The 14,543-nt window shown below is 33.4% G+C and overlaps 1 protein-coding gene across 3 annotated transcripts in view; it reads left to right on the forward strand.

Moving 5' to 3' along the window:
* Foxp2 (forkhead box P2) overlaps positions 1-14,543 on the forward strand; it is a 554,181-nt gene that overhangs the window by 112,185 nt on the left and 427,453 nt on the right. The window lies entirely within an intron of this gene.

Here is a 14,543-nt window from a genome sequence, read left to right on the forward strand (position 1 = left end):
TTTTTTGATATTCATCAATGTTGTAACACATTTAGAAATTTAATTATTTTGATCTTTGGGAAGTATTCCATTGTATGGGTCATTTTATTTATTGGTTTACCAGTTGACAGACATTTAGATTCCTGCCTGTTATTGGATATAATAAATAATGGTGCTACAAACATATAAGAGTTTGTGTGGTGTTATGGTTTAGAGATTAGATGTTCCCCAAAATCTTATGTGTGAGGCAATGCAAGAGAGTTTAGAGATGAAACAATTGGGTAAGAAGAGGTTTAGTCTAATTTATGCATTAACCCCTTGATAGGGATTAACTGGATGGTAACTATAAGTAGATAGGGTGTGGCTGGAGGAAGTGGGTCCCTGGGAGCATGTCTCTGGGGTATATATTTTATCCTTGTTGAACAAAGCTATCTCACTCTCTGCTTCCTGATCATCATGTCTTGAGCTGCTTTCCTCTGGCATATTCTTCCTCAATGATGTTGGCATACTCTTCCTCAATGATGTTCTGCCTCATCTCAGGCCCCAAAGGATGGAGCTGGCCTTCAGTGGACTAAGATCTCTGACACTGTGAGCTCCAAATAAACTTTTCCTCCTTTAATTGTTCTTGTCAGTTTTTTTTTTTTTTTTTTTTTGTCTCAGCAACGAAAAAGCTGTTTTGATTAAAACATGGATAAATATTTTTATTTGCTTAGGTGATTTTTTAGGAGTATAATTATAGGATTCTATGATAAGTTTGTACTTAATATTTTAAGAAAACATTAAACTGAAACTGCTTTGAATTTTTTTTTTTTGACATTTCTACCAACGAAGTATGAGAATCCTCTTCTCTATATCCTTGCTAGCTTCTAGTATTTTCAGTCTTTTTGATAAGAGCCATTCTACTGGGTTATAGTAGTATCTTATCTTGATTTATATATCCCCAATGACTAATGATATTCATAAGGCTGTTTTTATATCTTCTATGGTGAATTATCTAGTAAATCGTTTGCCTCTGTTTAGTTAGGTTATTTGATTTTTTTGTTGCTGAATTGTAAAAGTTCTTCATGTATTCTGTATACAAGTCCTTAGTGAGATGTATGGTTTCCAAAATTTCCTCCTGGTGACTTTTTTTTTCTCTTTTCATTTCATAATGATGTTTTGGTGGGAGGGGAAGGGAGGGGGCAGGGGATTAGCAAGGATGGTGGGATGTGATGGACATCATTATCCAAAGTACATGTATGAAGACACGAATTGGTATCAACATACTTTATATACAACCAGAGATATGAAAAATTGTGCTGTATATGTGTAATAAGAATTGTAATGCATTCCACTGTCATTTATTTAAAAAAATAAATTAAGGCAGGATATAAAATCAACACGCATAAATCAAAGGCATTCCTGTATATCAGCGACAAATCCTCTGAAATGGAAATGAGGACAACCACTCCATTCAAAATATCTTCAAAAAAAATAAAATACTTGGGAATCAACCTAACAAAAGAGGTAAAAGACTTATACAATGAAAACTACAGAACCCTAAAGAGAGAAATAGAAGAAGATCTTAGAAGATGGAAAAATATACCCTGTTCATGGATAGGCAGAACTAACATCATCAAAATGGCGATATTACCAAAAGTTCTCTATAGGTTTAATGCAATGCCAATCAAAATCCCAACGGCATTTCTTGTAGAAATAGAGAAAGCAATCATGAAATTCATATGGAAAAATAAACGACCCAGAATAGCAAAAACAATGCTAAGCAGGAAGTGTGAATCAGGCGGTATAGCGATACCAGACTTCAAACTATACTACAGAGCAATAGTAACAAAAACAGCATGGTACTGGTACCAAAACAGGCGGGTGGACCAATGGTACAGAATAGAGGACACAGAAACCAATCCACAAAACTACAACTATCTTATATTTGATAAAGGGGCTAAAAGCATGCAATGGAGGAAGGATAGCATCTTCAACAAATGGTGCTGGGAAAACTGGAAATCCATATGCAACAAAATGAAACTGAATCCCTTTCTCTCGCCATGCACAAAAGTGAATTCAAAATGGATCAAGGAGCTTGATATCAAATCAGAGACACGCCGTCTGATAGAAGAAAAAGTTGGCTACGATCTACATTCGGTGGGGTCGGGCTCCAAATTCCTCAATAGGACACCCATAGCACAAAAGTTAATAACTAGAATCAACAAATGGGACTTACTCAAACTAAAAAGTTTTTTCTCAGCAAAAGAAACAATAAGAGAGGTAAATAGGGAGCCTACACCCTGGGAACAAATCTTTACTCCTCACACTTCAGATAGAGCCCTAATATCCAGAGTATACAAAGAACTCAAAAAATTAGACAATAAGAGAACAAACAACCCAATCAACAAATGGGCCAAGGACCTGAACAGACACTTCTCAGAGGAGGACATACAGTCAATCAACAAGTATATGAAAAAATGCTCACCATCTCTAGCTGTCAGAGAAATGCAAATCAAAACCACCCTAAGATACCATCTCACTCCAGTAAGATTGGCAGCCATTATGAAGTCAAACAACAACAAGTGCTGGCGAGGATGTGGGGAAAAGGGTACACTTGTACATTGCTGGTGCAGCCAATTTGGAAAGCAGTATGGAGATTTCTTGGAAAGCTGGGAATGGAGCCACCATTTGACCCAGCTATTCCCCTTCTTGGTCTATTCCCTAAAGACCTAAAAAGAGCATGATACAGGGACACTGCTACATCAATGTTCATAGCAGCACAATTCACAATAGCAAGACTGTGGAACCAACCTAGATGCCCTTCAATAGACGAATGGATAAAAAAAAATGTGGCATTTATACACAATGGAGTATTACTCTGCATTAAAAAATGACAGAATCATAGAATTTGCAGGGAAATGGATGGCATTAGAGCAGATTATGCTAAGTGAAGCTAGCCAATCCCTAAAAAACAAATGCCAAATGTCTTCTTTGATATAAGGAGAGTAACTAAGATCAGAGTAGGGACGAAGAGCAGGAGAAGAAGATTAACATTTAACAGGGATGAGAGGTGGGAGGGAAAGGGAGAGAGAAGGGAAATTGCATGGAAATGGAAGGAGACCCTCAGGGTTATACAGTGGAGGGGGTAGAGAGAGAGGAGGGGAGGGGAGGGGAGAGGAGGGGAGGGGGGAGGGTGGAGGATGGGAAAGGCAGCGGAGCACAACAGACACTAGTATGGCAATATGTAAATCAATGGATGTGTAACTGATGTGATTCTGCAATCTGTGCATGGGGTGAAGGTGGGAGTTCATAACCCACTTGAATCAAAGTGTGGAATATGATATGTCAAGAAATTTGTAATGTTTTGAACAACCCACAATAAAAAATTAAAAAAAAAAAAAAAGAGTACAATTTCAAGCCAGGTGTGGTGGTGCATGCTTGTAATCCCAGCAGCTAGGGAGGCTGAGACAGGAGGATAAAAAAAAAAAAAAATAAAAAAATAAATTAAAATATAAAATAAATAAAAAAATAAAAATAAATTCTGTGAATGCAAAAAAGAAAAGTAATATATTTTAATCTTGATGAAGCCATATTTTTCAATTTATAATTTATCAATTTATAATCATTTGATGGTCCACCTATAAATTTTGCCTAATCTAGCAAAGATTTTTTATTATGTTTTTTTTTTAAAAAAGTTATAGTTTTATCTCTTAAATTCAGATTGATGATCCATTCTATATTAATTGTTGCACATGATATGGAGGGATCATTTGTTTAAAGGACCATCCTTTCCCTTTAATTGCCTTGACACTGTTGTCAAAAATCCATTGAGTCTACATATTGAGGACTCATTTCTGTACTTTCTCAATGACTTCCATGTTTATCTTTATACCAGCACCATTGTTTGAAATGCTTGCTGCAGCTTAAAAATTTAATAGTTTTAATCCTTCCAACTTTTGCTTTTTAAAAAAAATTGTTTAGGCTATTCTAAGTGTTGAATTTCTATATACACTTTAGATTCTGTGTGTCCAATTCAACAATATTAGCAAAAGTCTGCTGAGATTTTGGTAGAATTTACTTTTAATATGTAGGTTGATTTGGGGGAGATATGAAAGAGTCTATCTTGAGTGAAATTATAAATGATATTTTAAGTTTTTTTCTAAAAATGTGAAGGAATTCTTGAATTTGATTTTATGATGCACCTATACTATTTTGGTATAAAATGTATGTTGAAATTTTTTTTTTTCCTAAAATAATGCAGCATTAACCATCTGCTGTGGTTTCCTCTATACCCTCTGGGGGTCATGAGTACCCTAAGAAGCAGAGGTTTAATGAAATTAATATATTTTTTGTTCTGAAAAATGTACTTTGTGTACTTTTTTCAAAGAATTTTAGGTTGGTATATTAAGTATAAGAAAATGTGGGCAAGATCTTTTAAGTTTATTTTGGATTTCTCTTACTGTGTTATTTTTTCTGTTTTTACATTTGTTCTATTTTTGCTAATAAGGCATGTTATGTTGTTGACTAACATTTTATTTTAATATTAATTACAAGAGAGCTAACAAGTTTGTGAAGGAAAGAAATAATTGATTTTTGTTTAACACCAATTACATGCCAGCTACTCTGATTTGTAAACAGCACCCTGTGATGTGCTTGTTTTTACCCTCATAGAACAAAAATAACTGAGGCTTTGTGACAGGCAGAACCATGCCTAAAATTTCATATCTGTAGCATTACAGTTTAGATATTTTGACTCCAAGTTTGATATGCAGGCTGAAAACAAACAAAAAAGAAAGAAAGAAAAAGGATTTTGAAAGTTAGAACTTGATTTGCAAGCTAGATTTGACTTTTAAGATGTACTGAGACATCTTGACTATTTTCTAAATGCTCTTTGTTTCTTCTGTGGTTGTGTACACCCTGTCTCTTTCTAGAATAGTCTTAGAGCAACTTAGGATGCATAAAACACAACAAGATGGCATAAATTAAAAATAGGAATAAAGTAAGACAGAAAAACAAGGGTGGGGAAAGTTCTTTTCTGAGAAAAACAACAACAACAACATCCTGTAAATGAATATTGCCGGGAGACTGGAAAAAATTTGAGCTGGAAAAGGCTGTGGAAGTAAATGGGCTTTCTTGGTACCAGCTCTGGAGTCTGGTCTGGTCATAATATATGTGAGAAAGTTATATTTTATGCTTCCTCCAAGTGCCAGGCATAGTGTCTTGTATGCGGTGAGCTCTTAGTAAATGATTGCTGATGTTAGTTTACTGATAAACTTTCTAGCTATCATCCCAGTGTCACTGAGCTGCATAAACATGTTTTTTTTTTTCCTTAAAAGGTAAACAGGAATTTTAGATTTCTCTGTTAATAGTATTTGTTATAAGCAGTATGTCATTGTTTTGATCTCCACTATATTTGAATATTTTATTTCCAAACTGCTTATTAACTCATTTATTTAGGTATGTTTAGAAAATGACTCATCCTAGAAGTGTTACAGGAAGTCATAGGCTGGCCTGGTTGAGTATGCCTCTAAGTTTCTGCATCTGCAGGCTGCACCATGATCATTTGCTGTCCATTCAAATATTGTCTTCACTGTAGTTAAAAATAAAAAGACTCTATATTTTTGAGAATTGAAAATTCATAACTATAAAGTACATTAACTTGCAAGATTCTCAAGAATATCAAGAGATGCAAATTGTATAGTTACTTGAATAGTATTCAGAATGATTTAGGGTAATGCCTGTTGATGTCATTCTACATTCCTATTGGAACCACTTAATTTGTAAACATATAGAATTAATTTTTTCCCCCCATGGATTCAATTTTATTTCTGAGCCTCAAGTCTTTTTTGAAAAGCATTCAAAAGTATGTTAAGGTTTACAGCAACTTGACTTGGTCAATTTAAAATCAAAGTATTTTTCTCAGTTTATCTTCTAAGCACTTTTGAATATGACCAACCATTAGTTATCTGGACCATGTTGTTTCTTTGGACTGAAGCTACACTTCAATCCTATGAATAAAAATGCCTGAAAATTAACTAATGGTATTATACATTTTGAAATATTGCTAAGTATTAGAAAAATTAATAGGAATTAATATCAGGAAAAATCTTTAAACTTAGTAAATTTTGATGAACATAGATGCAGTGAGATACAGAGAACTTTCACCTAGCAACAGATTTAGTAAATATTTCTTAACTAAGCAAAGTAGATTACAGGATATATTGTACTCTTAGATCATCTTAGTTAATTTTGTGGAAGGGAAAATGAGATTATCCAGAATTGCCACAAACTTCTATAGGATTTGACAGTATTTTCCTGAAATGTTATCACCCTTCTGGTCTTTAAAAATTTTCTGCAATGACCCAATTGTATATGTTTTAAATGTTTGCTCTATGTGAGATAATACTCTTTGTAGTCACTGTTTTGTTCATTTCTCTTCATATTATTACTCTTCTTAACTCTCTTATACTTAGGTGCAGAGAGGTTAAATCACGAGCCTAAGTCATCGATGGGAGAGAGTATGAAACCAAAATCTCTCTAAACTACTCTCTAACTAGCTATCATGCAGCACATAATTGGGCATATTAAAAAATAATGACTTAATCAAACACTAAAGGTAGAATTAATGATATAACGATTTAGATTTATTTCCTTTTTTTAAAAGGAAGACACACACACACACACACACACACACACCCCTTTATTTTATTTATTTTTATGTGGTGCTGAGGATGGAACCCAGGATTTCGCACGTGCGAGGTGAGTGCTCTACCGCTGAGCCACAACCCCAGCCCTTCATTTAGATTTCTTAGGGTCATTATTTGACAAACCAAATCCTATTCTAAGATATTAGAGGTTTAAAATAATCTGAAGAATCATACAATTTCTTTCTGCATTTTAGGAAGTCATCTTATATCCCACTTATTATGACTACAGAAGTTCAGATACTTGTAATAAATTAGTGTCCTGTTCTCTGTGTGCAAGGTCAAGATATAGCATTGGATAAGGTCCTTTAGGCTGGCATGGAAGGCCATGAAGGCCTGACTTCATTGGGGTCACTGCTTAGTGACTGCTTCTTCTGTCTTCCTATTGAAAAGCCATTCTTTTTTTTTTTTTCTGCTTACTTTCAGTCCCTAACTTTGCATCTGAGGATTGAGTATATATCTAAAAACAAAACAAAACTCTCATTTCCAAAATAGCATTATATTTTCTGCCTTTGTTGGCTGGTTGACAGCTTGTAAGAATTTGTGTAAAGTCATTAGGTTTCAATTGTTTTAAAGCATTTGGTTATAGAATATATTTGAAGCATATGAAAATAATCTATCTTGGATTGCACTATTAACAATTTTTCAGAATTAATATTTTTAAAGTACCTTAGATGTGAAAAGAAGGGCTAAGTATTTTTATTACATGAATACTTAATGTTCAATTGTATTAAAAGAAAAATAATGTTTCTTTTGTTATTTTAGCATGGGGAAGTAAATAATTAGTATCCAGAACTGATAAGATCCAATTAATGTGCAAAAATGACTTTTCTACATCAAGCCCATTTCTGTTTGTAATAATTTGTTAAGTTAAAATTATTGTAGATTTTCAATATTTATGTGGTCTTTTATATGGCTCTAAGAAAATGGAATTTGCTTACTTATTTTTGTATGTCAAATTAATCTCTAGGTTCCATTATACGAAAGTTCTTGTTTTTATAGGTCAAAATGGTTGAATATCTTCAGTTTTTAATAGCCTATTATTATTTGTTATAACCAGTGTATTAAAATACTGCATTTTATATTCTGAAATCTGTGAATAAGAAACATGTTTTTCTTTCTTCCTCTTTCCCTGTTGTTGTACCCCATGCATGGTGTGTGATTAGTGTTGGTTTCCTAAGATACTGGGTTTTATCTCTCAGCCATATCCTCATGCCTAGAATAGTACCTAATACACAGTAGGTTTTCAATAAATGTTTACTGAATGAATAAAAATAGATAATCTTACAGTACAAAATCTCTACCTTCATTTCCTCAAACCACTCAGAAAATCAAATATGTTTCCTCTAGAATTCAGAAACTTCTGAGAGAAAGACACAGGTGCCAGGCAGATGGACATCAAAGTAGCAGTTTTATTATGAGTAGAGGCTGAATTGAAGGACAAACATTATATGTGCAGATAAAATAGGCTTTATCTCTAAATTAGACATCATATCTCCCTAGCCACTGACACAGCTGGACATCCATAGTCCTCTGCCAGAGAAGAATGGATGAAAACAAGCCCCAATGCATCTTCTCTACAGGCAGAACTCATCTGAGAGAAAGGAATTGACCTGCGCCTGTTTGGAATGTTCTCTTAAACTCACCAGATGATTCTCTGCCCCTCTCACAGTAAGAAGTAAGTGAAGGGACAGAGTGAAGCCAATAGCTCTTCTTGATCAAAATTCCCGTATAAAAATATGAATAGAAAGAAACAGAGGATCTCCTAAAGGTACTCTAATTAAACCTATGTCCCTCCAGCCCTTATACTGTTAATTTTTTTTTTCATGAAGATTTTCTATTTGGCATTCCTAAGATCAATTTAAATTGTTATACATGCCAACACTGCAGATAATCATAATGAATCTTATGGTAGTCAGTGTAGGTAAACATTGAACTAATTGAATACAGTGGAAGCTTACATAAGGTAAGTTTAAGGTTAAGAAAATTAGTAAGGACAGCTTGTCATGTTTCTGTTTTATATGTATATGTGTGTTATATGCTATATACATATATATGTAAATTCACTGAATGTGGGTCTCTAGTAGTTTGCTTCATGTTTTATAGCTGGCATGATGATAAAAATTTCTTAGGTTTATATCTTAAGTGTATATCTCTAATTTCTTGAAGATGAAATGGTATTCCTTTTTTGTGTGGTTCATTACTGTGAGATAAAACACTGGTTTTTCCACATTCTTTGTTTTCACTTGCCATCTCAGAGAAGATGAAGCAAAATAAAATTTTGTGAAGAAAATAGAACATGTTCCTAAAGTCTAGTTTATCTAAACTGCCTAAGTAAATTATTTTTCCAGAGTGAAAATCATTCGTGTTATCATTTAAAATACAATAACATTCTGGACTGATAATATATTGGCATAAAGGACCTCTGATTGATTGGCAACTACATGTATAAAGCCAGTTTGGATGTTATTTATCACAAAATGGGACAGGCAATTATTGTTTTAAAACAATTAAGTAAAGGGTAGAATTGTAAGCTAGTTCATTGTGGGAGATATTGTCTTTTAGTTTGTACCTTGGAAGTAAGAAAAATGAATGGTTTGTGGAAATCCGTATTGTTAGCTTCCTGTCATCAGTGGGGTATTGGCAGATCTCTTGAGTAGGCCCTGAAGAAAGTATGCTTCCTGTCGTGTTCTGGGATTTGGTCCTGAGCTTGTAAAAGGATTTGCTTCACTCAGAATAGACTCATTTTAACCAAGCTCATGAGATTAGGCTTTAAAACAACATGATTAATTTATTGATTTACTGTGAGAAATCATTTGAATTGGGACAAAATGATTTGTGAGTTCCATTGATGATCATCAGTTCAACTTATTAACTTAAAGTGAGGAATTTACTAACTTAAAGTGAGACTTTTTTCCTATAGACAGAATAGCACTGGAAGCTAAATAACGATCATAGTCACTAAGGTACTTGGGGGATTTTGGAATCAGAATTTTAAAAAGGATGAAATAGCATATGTTTTATGATGTTGGGCCAACAAAATCTGGTGTAGCTCTATCCAACATAGATGTGGTCTTGCCTCCACACTCAGAATAATGAAATCTACTTGTTATAAATCCTGCTGGTCAGGGGCAGAGTATTTTAATTCTGGTCTAAAATGCTCTAGCCAGACAGTGCTTAAATGAGCATTTTCAGATATCTCTTACTTGTTTTTCTCTGTGCTTTCATGCATAGAAATGAGATCTATATGGGAAAGGAGATGGAGTAAAAAAAAATAAAAACTAATCTAACTTTAGCACAATATCCAAATAGTGTAATGTATGTACCGAATACATTAAATTTAAAAAAATAATCTTTGCTTTTCCGGCAGAATTGTAGCATTCTTATGTGCTATTTCCATTGCACATATTGGACAGTGTCAGTCATTAAGATTGACCAGCTTCATCTTTGACTTGGGATTTATAAACATGATTATAATGCATTGTAATTCTTGCCAGAGTATATGCTAATGAAAACTAGAGGGGAACATCAGGAGACAAAATAATTATTTCATGTAATTATAATATTATATAGCCTTGAAGTTTATCACTCAAGGAATTCAAGTTGAGTCAAGTTAACATCAAATAAATGTTTAGCATTGCAGGATTTTTGCCTTAACTGACAATTAAAGAATGAGTAACATGGTTTTCTTCTTCAGAATGTTTATAATCACCACTATATAGACTATATGTAATGTATTTAACAATGTCTCGTATAGAGTGTTGAGTATAGACAAGAGCAATATTTAGGTTGATGGGTATTTTTTTTTCTGGATAGGGTAGCAGTAAAGTTGAATCTTGAAAGGTAGTCAGGATCCTATAGGTGAGCGCTAGCATTGGAAATGGTATGATATGGTACAGGGTGAAGAGGGGAGAAAGGTTTGCAAAGCACAAAGCAAAATCTTGGACGCATTTTTGGGAGAAGCATCAAGTGGTCTTTTGGTTCTAGAGAATAGGACACTTTAAGAGTTGGTATAGAAATTATCATAATGTGGAAGGCCTTATATGTGAACTAATATGTAACTATTAAACCATACTGATCAACTACTGCGATATCACCATCCATTAGGCACAAATAATATGTTTAAGACATGGTTCTTGAACTGCTGAGGAGTTCCCAGCCCAGGATTTTAATGACATGCTGTAAGAGTTTCATCATGAAAGGGCTTTCATAGAAGTATAAACAACATGTCCTGAGAGCCAGAATGAGGAATTATCTTTGGGCTGTTAGGGAAGGTGGTAACATGTGAATTGATGGTGAGTGAAATTTGAACCAGCATAAAAGCTGGTAAATCCACATGCATAGATAGTAGCATGCTGAAATGTGAAGGGATGTGATTTGTCTGGACTATGTGTTTGTGGAAGGAAGGGAAGAGGTGTGAGGGCCGATTAGTGACTGGTTGGAATCTTCAATTGCTTATCAGTATGGAGTTGAGGATCTAGTTGAAATTGGAGTCAGATACCTGAATTCAAGTTCTGTATCTGCTACTTACTATGCTTTTGATTTTCTGGGGTGAAATTTCTTACCCTCAGCTTCCTAATTTGCATAATGAGAATGACAATATCAATTTAACCATATTGTTGTTATGGCAAGATACTATACTTAAAGCAGCTCTTATGAAATGTTTCTAATAACAAATGTGATTCCATAATACTTTACCTATAGGGTTTCTGTAAGAACTAAATGGAGTAAAAGAACATGAATGGAGGACACTGTTGGACATAAAACCATCATTCTCAATTAATGTTATAAAAATTAAAATTTTAAGGCTATTCTGTGGAATGATAGATTTTTATTAAGAGTAATTCATGGAGTTTAGGAAAACTTTTATTGTTGAGGAAGATTTAAAGGTGTTAGCCTGTGTTGATTGTAGGTTCCTCTTTGAGTAAGGTCCTTTCTCAGTTTAGGCATGAATGGGCATGATAGTGGGGCTTATTAAAATATGCACAGTTTTAAGATCATACTTGATGCATGTATGGTGCCTCTATAACATATTATAGTAAATGGTTATGATACATCTTTTCACCATTAGACCATGAGTGCTCTGTCCCCAATATCTAAGAACATGTGAGTGTCATAAAAATTGGCTGAAGTGATCTTAAGTTTGGAAAATAATTAACAGGCATACACACTCTCAGTGTCTTTTATAAAAATGCTGCTTGTTTCACTTCCATTTTTAAAAGTTTTATAGTAATTGTGTCACAGGACCCTCTGCTGTCTGAAAGTGGCCTGACATCTTCTGTCCACACATTTTCAAATTCATGAGTTAAATACCTGTATTAATAGGGTAGTAGAGGTGGTCCTCAGCCTTACCCCCAGAGAATTCTTCTCTCTACTACATCCCTGCTCACTAACCAGCAAGAATTACAAGGCAATTCTTAAATATAGGTCTTTCTGAAAGCAGTAGAGTGTGTACAAATGCCCCTGGGCCATCTGAAAATAATAGTTTCCATGCACTGGGAGGGACTCTTTGGAGCCATGTGGTACTTAGAGACAGGAAGCTCATCAGGAAGGCCCCATTCTCTATTCCTATGCATAATAAGCAGAAATAGGATTGATATGGTAAAGAAAATAGAATAAAAACAAATAAAAATAATCTAAGTTAAGTAAAATCTGAGTAGTGTGAAGCACTGAATACTTTAGCTATGAAAGCATAATCACTCATTTGGCAGAACTGAAGCAGAGTTCTATTGTGTGTTGTTTCAGTTGCACATATTGGGCAGTGTCAGTCATTAAGGGTATTGTTATTTATCACAACCAACCACATTTCTACAGCAACAGTGTACATGTTTCATGCAATTATATATTACTTTTCAAATTATGCTTGAACTTGTAGAGGTTTGTGTATATTCACTGTCTAGTGGAAGTCTCTGTCCCATGCTGCCCAACTTCTTAGTATGAGTCCAGGGAAGTAGTACTTTAATTGAAATACTATATATTCAGCAGTGAGATTGAATCCAAGCAACTCAAGTCCAATTTCATTTTAGTTTAAAAGCTACTAGTTTTTGAAATAAATTATGCATACTAATTTTCATAAGTAGTTTATATATTAATCAATTTTTAAAATTTTATAAATGTTTTCCAAACACAAAAGATCATATAAACCTTAAGAATATCATCATTTAAATTATGGATCAATTTTAATGGTAAAAATTCATTTCCTAATAATAATAATAAGGTAATATTGATTTTAACAGCACTGAAGTGCACGAAACAGTAGTTCCTTATTACTAATTAGAGTTGGCTAAGAAACAACTGTAAGAGGATATAATGACACATGATCTTTCTCTTTTGCAAGAGTTTTAACATTTTAATGCATTTAGTGTGGTCATGTCAAAATATATTATTTTCTCTGCTTTTCAGTTCCTTTTATCAATAGCAATAGCTTTATTGTTTTAACCATTGCTAGCACTTTAAACCATTTACTTAATAAAATTTGAGGTTCTGAGACACATCTATTTTGGGTTTTGAGACACATTATTTTCTGAATAACACTCTTTTAAAAAACTTATTTATTTGGCTTTATTAATAAGACTGGTAGTGTTTGGACCATATTTTCATTAAAATTTTAAGGTAGGTTAATGAGCAGCATACCATTTTTATGTCTTCAAAGTGTTGCCTCTTCATTCATTTCTGTTTGATTTGTATTCCTGCTTTTGATCCACTTGTTGATTTTGTTTCATTGTCCAGGCACAAGGTCATAACATTGTTAGTCATACTTGACATTGTAGCTATTGTTGAGATATCTGTTTTCATAATTCGTTATTTTGAGTAGTCAATATTTGATGACCAGACATGGTCATGATTACTTCTTTTACTCTCAGAAAAATATTAACATATAGAGAAAATAATGGGATAAAATCAATATGCCAATGATATTATTTAGCATATGATATGGGAAAATATTGATGTCCATAATATTGTGTATATTATTACATAGTAGTCAGTATCTGTTGTTCTTGTATTTACATTATGAATATATTTATAGGGACTCCATATATACAAATAAAAATCATATATATATATATATATATATATATATATATATATATATGATTTTTAGTCTTAATTTTTCCCCTTTACTTCATGAACATCATTTTCATAAGTATATCTTTAAATGAATATGTACTCTCCCATCTTATAATCAGAATTCAAGTAAATGTTACTTCAAGTAGAGTCATTTTCCTAGAGTTGACAGTATTTCAAGTAGCTTCCCTCACACTGTGGTGGTATCCCTTATTTGATCCAATTTATGTTTTCTCTGCTTTGTGAAATAAGATGGTGAAAAACTCTAGTTTGGACTTTATGTGATTGTTTAGTTGAAGAAACACCACCACTCTCATCACCACACTCTCACAGTAACAACTGTACAAAGTATTTGCTTTCAGTGAGGTAGTCCTGAGGTTAGTAGACTGTGGCATTCTAGGACTGCTTGTTCTTTTTCTTGAAAGATTACCTGAAGCAGGCGTCAACTCAAACTCCCTTTGACTAAAATAAAATTCTCTAAAAGTCCTTCTAAATTCTAAATGAAATTGGGATTTTGTGGTTATCATCTTAGTAGCAGTAGAAGCAGTAGAAGTGTGGCAGTATGTTAGTCTTAGGAGAACTATATAATAAGTAAATTGGCAGAATCAGGTGATTCTGTATACCGTGTAGAATATTGTAAAAACAGTTTTAAAAATATCTGTCATCAATCTCTGGTAATTGAGGTTTAATCTTATGATTTTTAAATGACCAAATTTATCAAATAAAACTGAATTTTATTTGTACTGACTTGCTTTTCTGTAATTGTTTTTTGTATCTTTGATATTAAGCCTTTGAGTCTGAATTCAACTCTGA

The sequence above is a fragment of the Marmota flaviventris genome, chromosome 1 (assembly GCF_047511675.1).
Source record: "Marmota flaviventris isolate mMarFla1 chromosome 1, mMarFla1.hap1, whole genome shotgun sequence".
Classification (NCBI taxonomy): Eukaryota; Metazoa; Chordata; class Mammalia; order Rodentia; family Sciuridae; genus Marmota; species Marmota flaviventris.